This window comes from Carya illinoinensis, chromosome 1 (assembly GCF_018687715.1).
Source record: "Carya illinoinensis cultivar Pawnee chromosome 1, C.illinoinensisPawnee_v1, whole genome shotgun sequence".
In the NCBI taxonomy this organism is placed as follows: domain Eukaryota; kingdom Viridiplantae; phylum Streptophyta; class Magnoliopsida; order Fagales; family Juglandaceae; genus Carya; species Carya illinoinensis.
Genome location: NC_056752.1, coordinates 13,532,702 through 13,544,598, shown reverse-complemented (window position 1 = coordinate 13,544,598; position 11,897 = coordinate 13,532,702).

Here is an 11,897-nt window from a genome sequence, read left to right as displayed (position 1 = left end):
ATGTCTCAAAACATCAAAAACATTCGAATGGTCCAAATACGTTTGAACGTGGAATTATTTTGCATTTGAATGCTTTATAATTGGTTCAAATGGTAATATTGGTAGGAAGTAATTTATTATGGCCGAGAAACTTCACAAACGTTCGAACATAAAAATTTTTTAGTTCAAATAGGAAGGTTGCTCGTTTGAGCACAACATTTATGCATTCAAACGAAACATTTGGTAGGAAATTAAATTAAAATTGGCGGTGATTTTTTTAAACCTTCTTCGAATGGAACATAAAATATTTAAAAATTTATAATTAATTTATGACTATTTGAATATTTACATTAATTATACAGAATACAAATAGTCATGATTGTCTATAAAAAAAAAAACACATTTAATACTAATAAAAGATATACACTACTGGACCAGATTGTGTAGCACCGCCTTGACTCCAGCAATGCGTGCCTCAATATCTACCACTCGAGACATGAGCTTCGACTCATTCTCTGCTAGGGCAACCCAGACTGCATTAATGATCTCTGATGTTTGTGCGTGTATCTCTACACACACGATATCAGCAATCTCTTCACAAGTAGCATTGTGTGATGCAGCCTGTGCATATGCCTCACCAGATATGGTATTTGCACCTCCCTGAGTGTCGACCGCCTTTGTAGTGGGTACACAAATATGAAATCTGGAGTATCCATTGCTACGAGACAAGGTTGTCGAGTTGATCGGTCCAATCGGCTTCTGAATACGCTCAAACTCGTATGGCCTGACTTCTTTTGCTAAAAGAAATTGTGTGAACATGACTCCAAACGGCAATATATCTGTCATAAAATTTTTTTGATAAGTATTTATATATATATATATATATATATATCAAAAGGAGTAATCAAGTACATCAAATAAAATAAAACTCTACTTGATGTAAAATAGGTGGCCTCTGATCGAATCCTAGTAAATATATAACTCGCTATGTTGATAGGCACCCCGCGACCTACCCGTAACATAAATCGTGCTCGGTACATGCTCACCTCAGTCTTGTGTAGTTGAGGATCGATGTTGTTGGCTATTATAATGGTCATAATCTTGAAAAAACTAGATTAAGTCCACCTGTTTGATACTCTTGCACCCATCACAGGGAGGACCATCTGGACCCACAACTAACTGATGAACCTCATGATCCGCTAGGCCATCGATCTCATCAGGCATCATCACAATATCCTCTTCCTTTGTAGTCTCCCCATTGCTTGCAGGTGTAGACTCTCTAGGCACCACGTTAGGATATGTAGTGGGCAGTCGAGTGATACCTAGAAAATCAACAACTGCATCAGCTGAAAAATCTTACTGTGACGCCTTGGATGGAGAAAGTGTATGCGTCATCCCCTTGGCTGGCACAACCAAGTTCTCTATAGAACTCAGATACAATATTAATGTAGGCCAACGATCCTATCTGTCCCTTCATTCTTCTGGTCGATGATTAATATCCAACCACGATCAAGAAAGACAGATGCCAGAGAATGTCTCTCCCATAGAAGATCTCTAAAATCATTTATCTTCACTTGCCACTCCAACAAAACAGTCCTCTCTCGGACTTCTTCTCTAGAGGATTGCCCTGATTTTGCCCGCTTCTTTCCCCGAGAAGCCATTGATATTACACTAAATTTATGATATAAAATTATGAACAATGATTACAAAATATCATAATTATAATTTGATAAATGATAATTACATCTAACAATAGAATATATGTTACATTATCTAGTCATCTCTATTAAAAAAAATTAAAATAAGAAATGTACAGTTCAAACTATTATTTTTGTTTGAACAATACTAGAATACTGTTCAAATAGAAATAGTATCCCGTTCGAGCAATGACGGTTTAACATTCGAACGGTATGCTATTGGTTTGAATGTTAAGATTCATGTACCGTTTGAACGGTATGTATAAACATTCGAATGGATATCCCTTCATCAAGCACAGCAATGGCTAAGTCGACTCAACCATTACCAAAACCGAAATGAATAGGTGGATTCCTTTCTGATTTCCACATACAACAAGAATAAGATGTAGGATTTAGTCTAAAACCCCATTTTCATGGACATGTCGAGCCATCTATGTTGGAAAAATGAGGTTTTTTTCAAAACCCCATTTTTCCCCATTTCTATCTGATTAAACCAACAAATGAACGGCAAAAGTTCAAGGAATGAGACTTACCTATTGCAATTTGAACTTTGGTGGTTGAAGGTGGCGTTGGCGGTGGTGTGGCGGCATGTGGAGAAGTTTGCACCGTTTGGGAGTGGTGGAGAGAAAACAGGAAGAGGAGATGGATGGACCCGATGCCTATTATTTAATTTTTATACGTTCGAACATGTAGGTAGTATGTTCAAACGTATATAATTAGACTAATTTATACGTTTGAAAGTGATAACTACCCGTTCGAACTATAAAAAACCATATTTATATATACTGATAATTAAATTGAGACTTCTTTACTTATATATTTATAAGTATCATATAATATATACTATTATTTATACTTAATTATATACTTATATACTAATATATAAGTATGTAATATTATTTAATAATATTATTTATACTTAATATTATACTACTTATATATACTTATATATAATAGTATTATAATATACTTTGAGAATACTACTTATACTTATATATATATATATATATTAACTTATACTTATATATCTTATATTATATATGTAGAAACTTATATATAGTTATAGTATATAGTATAATCATTCGAATGGTCATTGAAGTTCGTTCGAACGGTAAAATATGCATTCGAATGACCATTGAAAGAGTTCGAACAAATTAAAATGTCGTTGGCACCATTGATAAGCAGTGGTGGGATTAAAATGCGTTCGAATGGGTCTCCCATATTGCACGATATGTAAGAAATACCAAAAAAAGTTACAAGAATTTAGAGATTATAATGAAAGGAAGCATTAAGTAATCCATGTTATACTAGAAAACAAAAGGCCCACACAAAATTCTACTATATTCAAAGTAGTAGACTAAGCCTTCATATTATAAGGCCTTGATATTTAATAAGCAACTTTGGGAAAATGAACTCTTCTTTAGCAAATAATCTAGATACTTCGATTTTCTAATAATATTTTACCAAGCTTGATATCAAGGGTGCAAGTCACACAAACATTTGAAGAAATACAACCTAATACAGTACACAATACCATTAAATACGAACTCATTGATCAGCAATTGAAAAATAAACCCCAATCCAGAGGAAAGGAGAGGGGGGAGGGAGAAAAATTGTGGAAAAATATCATGATACCCTATTTTCACTTCGTGTTAGCAAAAGCTAAGCATCTTTTGTTTTGTTTGTCTTTGTTTTGTTTTTAATTTTTGTTGCAGGTGAGAGGGTCTGCCTGGTACATGTATGTATCTGACTTTACACCAATCATAGAACCTATTCCATGATTTGAGATAATTAGTTTGTTATTTTTTCCCTAATGAAAAACAAAGGGTAAAATGGTAGAATGAGTTCACAAAAAACCTCCCATTACCATCACTACCACTGCTAGAAATACTATAGGTAAGGCTAAAAATGAAGCGGTAAGAATAACAACAAAAAAGAGGACATCAACAAGACTTACGTTCAGAAGGATTGAAAGGTATCCACTTCCTGATCATCAACACCATTGCATAGATCATTATCGAACTTTTTCAATAATTATTTAATTTCCAATCACTTGAATGCAAATGTTCTTACTTCTTAGCATAGGACTTTAGTACTTGTTCTATTTGTTAGTGTACATGCACTAACAAAATCCCAACTGAGAAAATGGTTAAAAAAGAGTCAAAGAAACGCATACAACTTTAGATAGCAAAAAGTTTTTTATTCAAGAAATCTCAAAACTCACACTGTCACTGTCCCATCCTCTTGTGAGCATCGTATGGCCCATTCAAGCTGTCCTCTCTCAAGCCCATGCATATCTTTGGATGTAATGCAATGCAATTCAATTCAAGCTATCCCCTGGCATCTGAGTGGCTGCCAGAACCTATTTGCCAAGTGGGAACATTTTGAGTCATCAAAAATCAAGGATCTTGCAACATTATTACCAAAGAACACATATATTGGTTGGTCCGTTCATTTATAACATAGAAAATTGTGATCTCTTTCCTTCTCTTGATAACCAAATACTATATATAGCATTAATTAAAACATAAGGCTTCTCTAAAGACTTATCTGCCAATGATGCAAATTTTATTCTAAACTACTTAGTAAATAGTTATCATGAAAGAAATCAGTCAAACCTAAGTTGTTTTCCCTTGTATAAGTGGGAACTTATTCATGTTGCTCTAAAAATCAATAAATTTATGAAATATCTGACATCAAAATAATTTCTACTAGGTTCTATACCTCCACAAATCGATCCCCAAAGTTAATACCATTTCCAAAATAGGTGCGAGAAATCTGTCGATTGAGGGAGGTAGAGTTAAACTGAGTGAGTATACAAATCTTGTTTACGCCACTATTGATACAATTGCTCATTGGTATGTATATAAGCCTATAGCACCCCCTCCACAGGAACCTGCAGATCATACCAACTCATCACATCAGAATGACTAACTAACTGGACAATTTAACAAAGGCTAAGCCTCTTTTCTTCAACCACTAAATTAATTTACAAGCAACTAAATTAATCAAATATAAATCTATAGCTATTTTCTTACAACAGGTGTTGCTACTCTCTTGCTAGGCCTAGAGTTTCAATTTTCCGTCCACACTTTAGCGCAATTAAGTACACAGCTGTGAAGTATGGTTTCCAAGGAAAATGAGAAAATTGAAAAAGGAAAACCAAGGAACTGATAAAAATAAAATAAAAAATAAAAAAATCGAAGGAAAATTGGACTACTAAAAAACAAAGAAGAATAACATCTAAGAAAAAAACTACACAAATCTTCTCTAAATGTTGCGAATTTGAGCAAAAGTTAGAGAGAGAGAGAGAGCATGATTGATAAAGTTAGAGAAACTGACTGGTGTCGGTGAGAAGACGGCGTAGGTGGCAACGATCGGAAATCCCCATGAGAATATTAATACTGAGAGAGAGAGAGAGAGAGAGAGAGAGAGAGAGAGAGAGAGAGAGAGAGAGAGAGAGAGAGAGGAGGGAGGGAAAGTGGGGAAAGTGGGGAGAATGTTAATCTCGGGGGAAAAGCGGGATTTAAAAGACTTATTACAACGACTAAAAGTTACGGTAATAAGTCAAGTTTAAGGGCGAGAGAAATTGTGGCAAACTTTTGTTGTTGTAATAAGTTATTAAAACAACCTATAAATACGAAACTGAGTTACTTTAGGCAAGTCTATTTCCAGTGACCAAAACTTGTGCAAAAAATTCTCAAATTCTGGCTACATTACTAGATAGCCACAAGATTTTGACTTAAATAAAAATATGAATTATTTTTGGCTATATTAATGTTGCCAAAAATAAAAATAGCCCAATCTACTTATTTATTTATTTATTTTTTTGTAGTGAATGGTACATGCATAAAATGATCGATGTTTTTATAACAAATGTGGCACTTATTCATGTTACCCACAAGCTTATAAAAAATTACTAATTGCAGAGGTATGGACTCACTTTGCACCTATATCATGTGGGCCTGTTCATCTGGGCTAGATCTTTTTCAACTTGGTCCAGGATAACCAAGTTTTGATCCTAGGTTTTGGCCTAGAATAAATTTGGGCAGGTAACTACATACCAAATTACATCCCAGCGATTATATAATTGCTGGAATCTAATTTCAACAGCCAAAATCCTTTACCGGCGATTAAGAAATTGCTGGCAATTCATTTGGCAGCAATGAATAAATCGCCAGCATGTAATTTCAAAATGCCAAAAGCTTTTGCTAGCGATGAAGAAATCGCTGGCAAGTAAATTGGCAGCGATTTATTAATTGCTGGCAAAAGATTTTGGCTGTTAAATCACTGCCAATTTCCTTGCCAGCGATTTCCTCATCGTTGGCAAAAGAATTTAATAACAGAAAACCAGTTGCCGGCGATTAATAAATCTCTGGCAAGGAAATTGGCAGCGATTTCTTCATCGCTGTCAAAAGAATTTAATAACGAAAAATCATTTGCTGGTGATTTATTAATCGCTGCCAATTTATTTGCCAGCGATTTATTCATCGCTGGCAAAAGAATTTAATAAAGGAAAATCATTTGCCGACAATTTATTAATCGCTGCTAATTTACTTGCCAGTGATTTCGTCATTGCTGGCAAAAGAATTTAATAACCAAAAATTACATGCTGGTAATTTATTAATCGTTGGCATGTAATTTTGCAGCAATTTCTTAATCGCCGGCAAATGATTTTACCATTTTGAAATTAGATGCTAGCAATTACTAAATCGCTGCCAAATCATTTAGTTTACACGGCAATTTTGGAAGTTCGTGGCAATATATCAGAAATGGCTAAATAGAACCAGCGAAGCTACGGTGAGTTTATAATCGCTGGCATATGTATTTGGCAGGAATTTTGATGCTTTTTTCGGCGATATTAAATTGCTGGGAAAAGTGCCTTTTATTTTATTGCTGAGTATCTTTATTACAGATAGGACAAATCATTTTACCTTTTGTGCTCCATCTAGGCAAGTTTTCGTATGCTGAAAAATCATTTATTGTCAACAACATTGCAACATGCATCTTGAACTCCTGCGATAAGGCCGCGTCATATGTAATGGCACCATGATCCCATAATTCTTTCAACTCTGCAATCAGTGGCTGAAGATATATGTCTATTGTATTCCCTGGTGACCATGGTGGGATCATAAAGTACGGATCCTTTATGCACTTATAAGGTGGCAAATTATAGGGTATTAATATGACTGGCCAAGTACTATGAGAAGTGCTCATGTTGCCATCATAAAGTATGGATCCTATATGCACTTATAAGGTGGCAAATTATAGGATATTAATATGACTGGCCAAGTACTATGAGAAGTGCTAAATAGATTAAAACCATCTATTGCTAAACCAAGCCATATATTGGAGGTTCTTCGGCAAACCATGGGTACTCAACATCTACCTTTTTCCATTGTAAATAATTTGCAGGATGTGAAAAGGAGTTTTCATTTCAGACTCTTTCTGTGTAATGCCAAGACATATCTTTCACAATCGATCAAGATGTAAACAATTTTTTAAGTTTAGGAATTAAAGGAAAATGTCTTAACACCTTTTAGGACACATTACGCTTATTGGATGTCCATTTTGACTCATAACACACTGGACATTTATCAAATTTTGCATATTGCTACCAGAAGGGAACACAATCATTCTTACATGCGTGAATGATATTATAATCGAATCATAACCCTCGCTTCATAAAAACTATGGTATAATACGTTATCTGGTGGGAGAGCTTCTTTAAATAATTCGAGCAACATATCAATGACCTTTACAGAAATACAACATATAGACTTAATATGAAGCAACCTCACTATGAACGACAACTTGTTATGATGAGTGCACCTCTCATATAGTTCTCACTATGCATCCTCCCACAATCTTCCAAAATTTCTGGATCCCTCAAATGATTGAGTAGATGTTCATTCTCCATCCCTCGCCCCAAACATACTAGCACCGAGATCATCTAACATCTCCGTATATTCTCTCCATTATCATCACCATCATCAAATACATCCACATTTACGTCAATGTCGTTACTTTCCTCCATTTGATTGGATCGGGTACCAGATCTAATTCTTTTAAGAAATGGTTTGCCATGTAAGACCCATGGTGAGTATTTAGGATCGATTCCATTGAGATATAAATGCTGCTTCACTACCACCAAGTTATAAGAACTAAAGTTTTTGCACTTATTGTACCCAAAAATTCTTTGCGAACAATAGGGCACAACTCTTGAATGGGTCTAAGGTTCAATTGGATATGAAAATGACATTCAACTTTTGACTAGTAAACCTAGTCTATTAATCATACTAGGGTATTCTATGCAAAATATTTGGGTTCAAAATTAATATCTAATTAGGTTTATGGTTTATATTTTAATTAGGCCAAATTAATCATATTATTTTAATTTGGATATTTTATGAAAATAATTCAAACTATTTGGGTTCAAAACTAATATCTACTTGAGTTTATGGTTTATATTTTAATTAGGCCAAATTAATCATATTATTTTAATTTTGGTATTTATGGAAGTAATTGAAACTATTTGGGTTCAAAATTAATATCAACTTAGGTTTATGGTTTATATTTTAATTAGGGCAAATTAATCTTATTATTTTAATTTGGGTATTTTATGGAAATAATTGAAACTATTTGGATTCAAAATTAATATCCACTAAGGTTTATTAATGTTCTTTATGTGCGCAAACTTATTATTACGTGATAAGTTGGACAAGTAATGTTCGAATACAACTAAATAAGCATTCGAACGGTTGCACGTTATACATTGTTTGGCGGGAAATAATCCCCCCCCCCCCCTATTCCCATTTGGTGTCAACCCCAAATTATTGTTTGAACATATTATTCACCATTATAATTCACCATTATAATTCATTTGAATAGTACTCTAAACGTTCGAACAACTACCAACAAACATTTGAAAGTTTAGTTTAGCTTAGGGTCCTATATTGCAGAATATAGTATATATAATACTAGTCCTATATATATGCATATATATATATTAGTATACTATATATATAGTGTTAATTAATGTAGTATTATATAGTATACTCTATATATATATATATAGACTACTATAGAGTACTATATTATTTATATACTATCTGAAAAATTCTACTTATCAACCCTACACCACACATCTACTTATAAAAAAATAATAGCATGTGTTTGGTGTAGGGCTGATAAGTAGAATAACTTATATTATATATAGTAATATATGTACAATATACTTATAAGATATACATATAACATTAATACACTATTATATGCTAAATTTCAAATCTAAATTTAATAAATTAAAAAGCTTGATACTAAAATTATTATAATGAACATTGGAAAATCACATTGTTCCAATCATTAATAATATACTGGTCAAATGCTAAGATTAGACCTTCAAATCACGCTCGAAAGTCTAAAATCATTGTTCGAACTGTATTACATGTATAACAACTTACGAGGGCTATTGGTTTGTATTTGGAAGGGTTTTATTTGCTTATTTGTAATCTCCCAGATGTTTCGCTTGTAACCACGGTATTCCTCTGCTATAAATGATGGCATATTAATAATCTTGAGACAAGGCCGCTATGTGTGTAGTTATTGACTCTTCTAAAAAATAAAAAAATAAAAATAGCTTACGAGGGCTGGTATCGTGTGCATCATTGAAAAAATTAAGCTAAAAAACCCTGTCAAACACTCCTCATCATCTTGGCCTCTGTCGTCATCGCCACTATCAACTACCACTTCTACTCAAGAGGTACACAACTTACATGCTTTTAATGGGTTGATTTGGAGTTGTTTGGGTTGTTTATTTATATATTATAGGGATTGTTTTTAGTCTTATATTTTACATCAATGGGACACCGTAGGTGGCTGGAAAACACAAGGCTGGGATGACTCTATGCTCATCCTGACCTTGTATGCTTGTTATTTGTGGAAGAACAAATTGATTCCTTTCATTTTAATGGCCGTTGAGTTGACTCAGCCATTGCTGAGTTCAATCCAGAAACTATTCGAACGATATTGAACGCATTCGAATGGAAAAAATTCATGCCTCGAACAATTATGTAAGTATTCAAACATTTGTTCAAATAGTGCGTTCGACTGGATATGTTGTACGTTTGAATGTTAAGCTAATACAGTTTCTACGTTCAAATAGTTAATGTTTCAATCTAATAATTTCTATACAATACAGTTTGTCATTGTTTTAATCAACATAATTATGTGAAAATTCATGTATTATATTTTATAACCAATTTTTCTAGTATTATTTTTTAAATTTCAAGTTCACAATGGTTATAGAGGAAGAAAGCATGGCAGGTCAAGTCGACCCTCCAATGAAGAAGTTCAAGAGATGACTGTTTTTCTCAAGCTTCAAGTGAAGATCTAGGACTTTTAGGATCATTTCTGGGAGGGTCATTCCTTAACGACTGTCTTCATCGAGCATAGTTGGACACCAATCATTGACCAGAAGGACGAAGGGAGGGACGTCGTTGCTTACATCAACATAGTATTTGAGTTCTATAGAGAGCTTGGTGGTGCTAGCTGAGATGATGAGGCATACACGATCTCAGTCCGGGGCACATCGGTTACATTTTTAGCGGACTTAGTCGCCGATTTTATTGGTATGCCTCGACTACCCACTGCATATTTGAATGTGGTGTTTAGAGAGTCTACAACTACGGGTGATGGGGAGACAGCTGAGGATGATGGCACTGATGTAGATGGACTTAATGGTCTCACTGATCACAAGATTTGCCAGTTAGTTGTGGGTCAAGATGCTCCTCCCTATAATGGGATGAAGAGCATTTAACAGACCGATTAATCTGGTTTCTTCAAGATTATGAACATAATTCTCTCGAACAACATTGATCCTCAGCATCCCAAGATTGAAGCTGGCATGGATCAAGCATGGTTTATGATACATGCATGTCGCTCTTGTAGTATCTATTGACCTATCAAAGTCCCACAACCTTATGACATATATATATTGCTTTTTGGGGGTTCTAATCACACTATTTCTATTAGCGGCGAGGGTCCTACTAGATAGTGCTAAGCGTGTTTTGGAGCCAATTAGATAGATCAACTCCTCGACCTTGTCACGCAGCACGAGACACTCGAGATTTCATCTTCGTGCTCCCACTACAGAGCTAGTCAAGACTTAAGGAGATGCACACCCAAATTATCATGGCATATTGGGTAACATATCTACACTAAAGACATCACGGACTACTACTCATGAGGAGATGGTAGATATAGTGCGTGCAAAGATTAGCAGAGCATATTGATGTAGTGCGTACAAAAATTTGAAGGGCCATCTTTAACTTACGTATAGAGATTGCAAGCATCTCTAAGACTCAAGTGAGAATTAGTTTTCGACTAACATAGCTAGAAGCATACCTAACTGTAGTCAAGGATGTGGTATATGAGTAGGGATAGTAGTGCATGCAGGTATATCTTTTATTTGAGTTTTTTTTTTAATGTTTTTTGTATGGACAATATTTGTGTTTTATAAATTTAATTTAATTATGCCTTTTTCTTTTCTAAATTAATTATTAAGTTCCATTATAAATATATATATATATATATATATATATATATATTCTTTAACTACTAACTTTCTATATAAATTAAATATTTCTCCATAATCAAGTAAGGTATTATATTGCCTTCAAAATTTGTAAAACTTCGTTTCGAACGTAATGTATAAGCCTTCAAATTCCATTCCTGCCAAAAATTTCTACAATTAATCGATCTCGCCATAATTTCTGTTCAAACTATTTATTTTGCTTTCGAACAGATATTAATACTAATCAAATGGTCACTTCCCATGTTCGAACTATAACTCCTTGGAGTTCAAAGAGTTGAATAAACTGTTCAAACGGTAAGCCAATTTTTCACTAAATTTATTAACTGAACTTGCCAATTTCTATTTCGATCGTATCTAATGTCCATTCAAAAGTTTATTTCATTTATGCTTGATCGGTTTAGTCAACGTTCAAACAGAAATTTCTCGTCCCTACATATATATATATCGTTGGAATGAAAATTGACTCTTCAAAAGGTTTACAACTTCTGTCGGTTTTTAGGGACAAAACTTGAGTTTCATCCCTAAAACTCATTTTTTGAGACGATTAAATAAAAATAGTCTCAAAATCAAACTTTTGTTGTAGTGGTGGTACTTACAGGAAAGTAAAAAAAAGAAAAACATTGCAA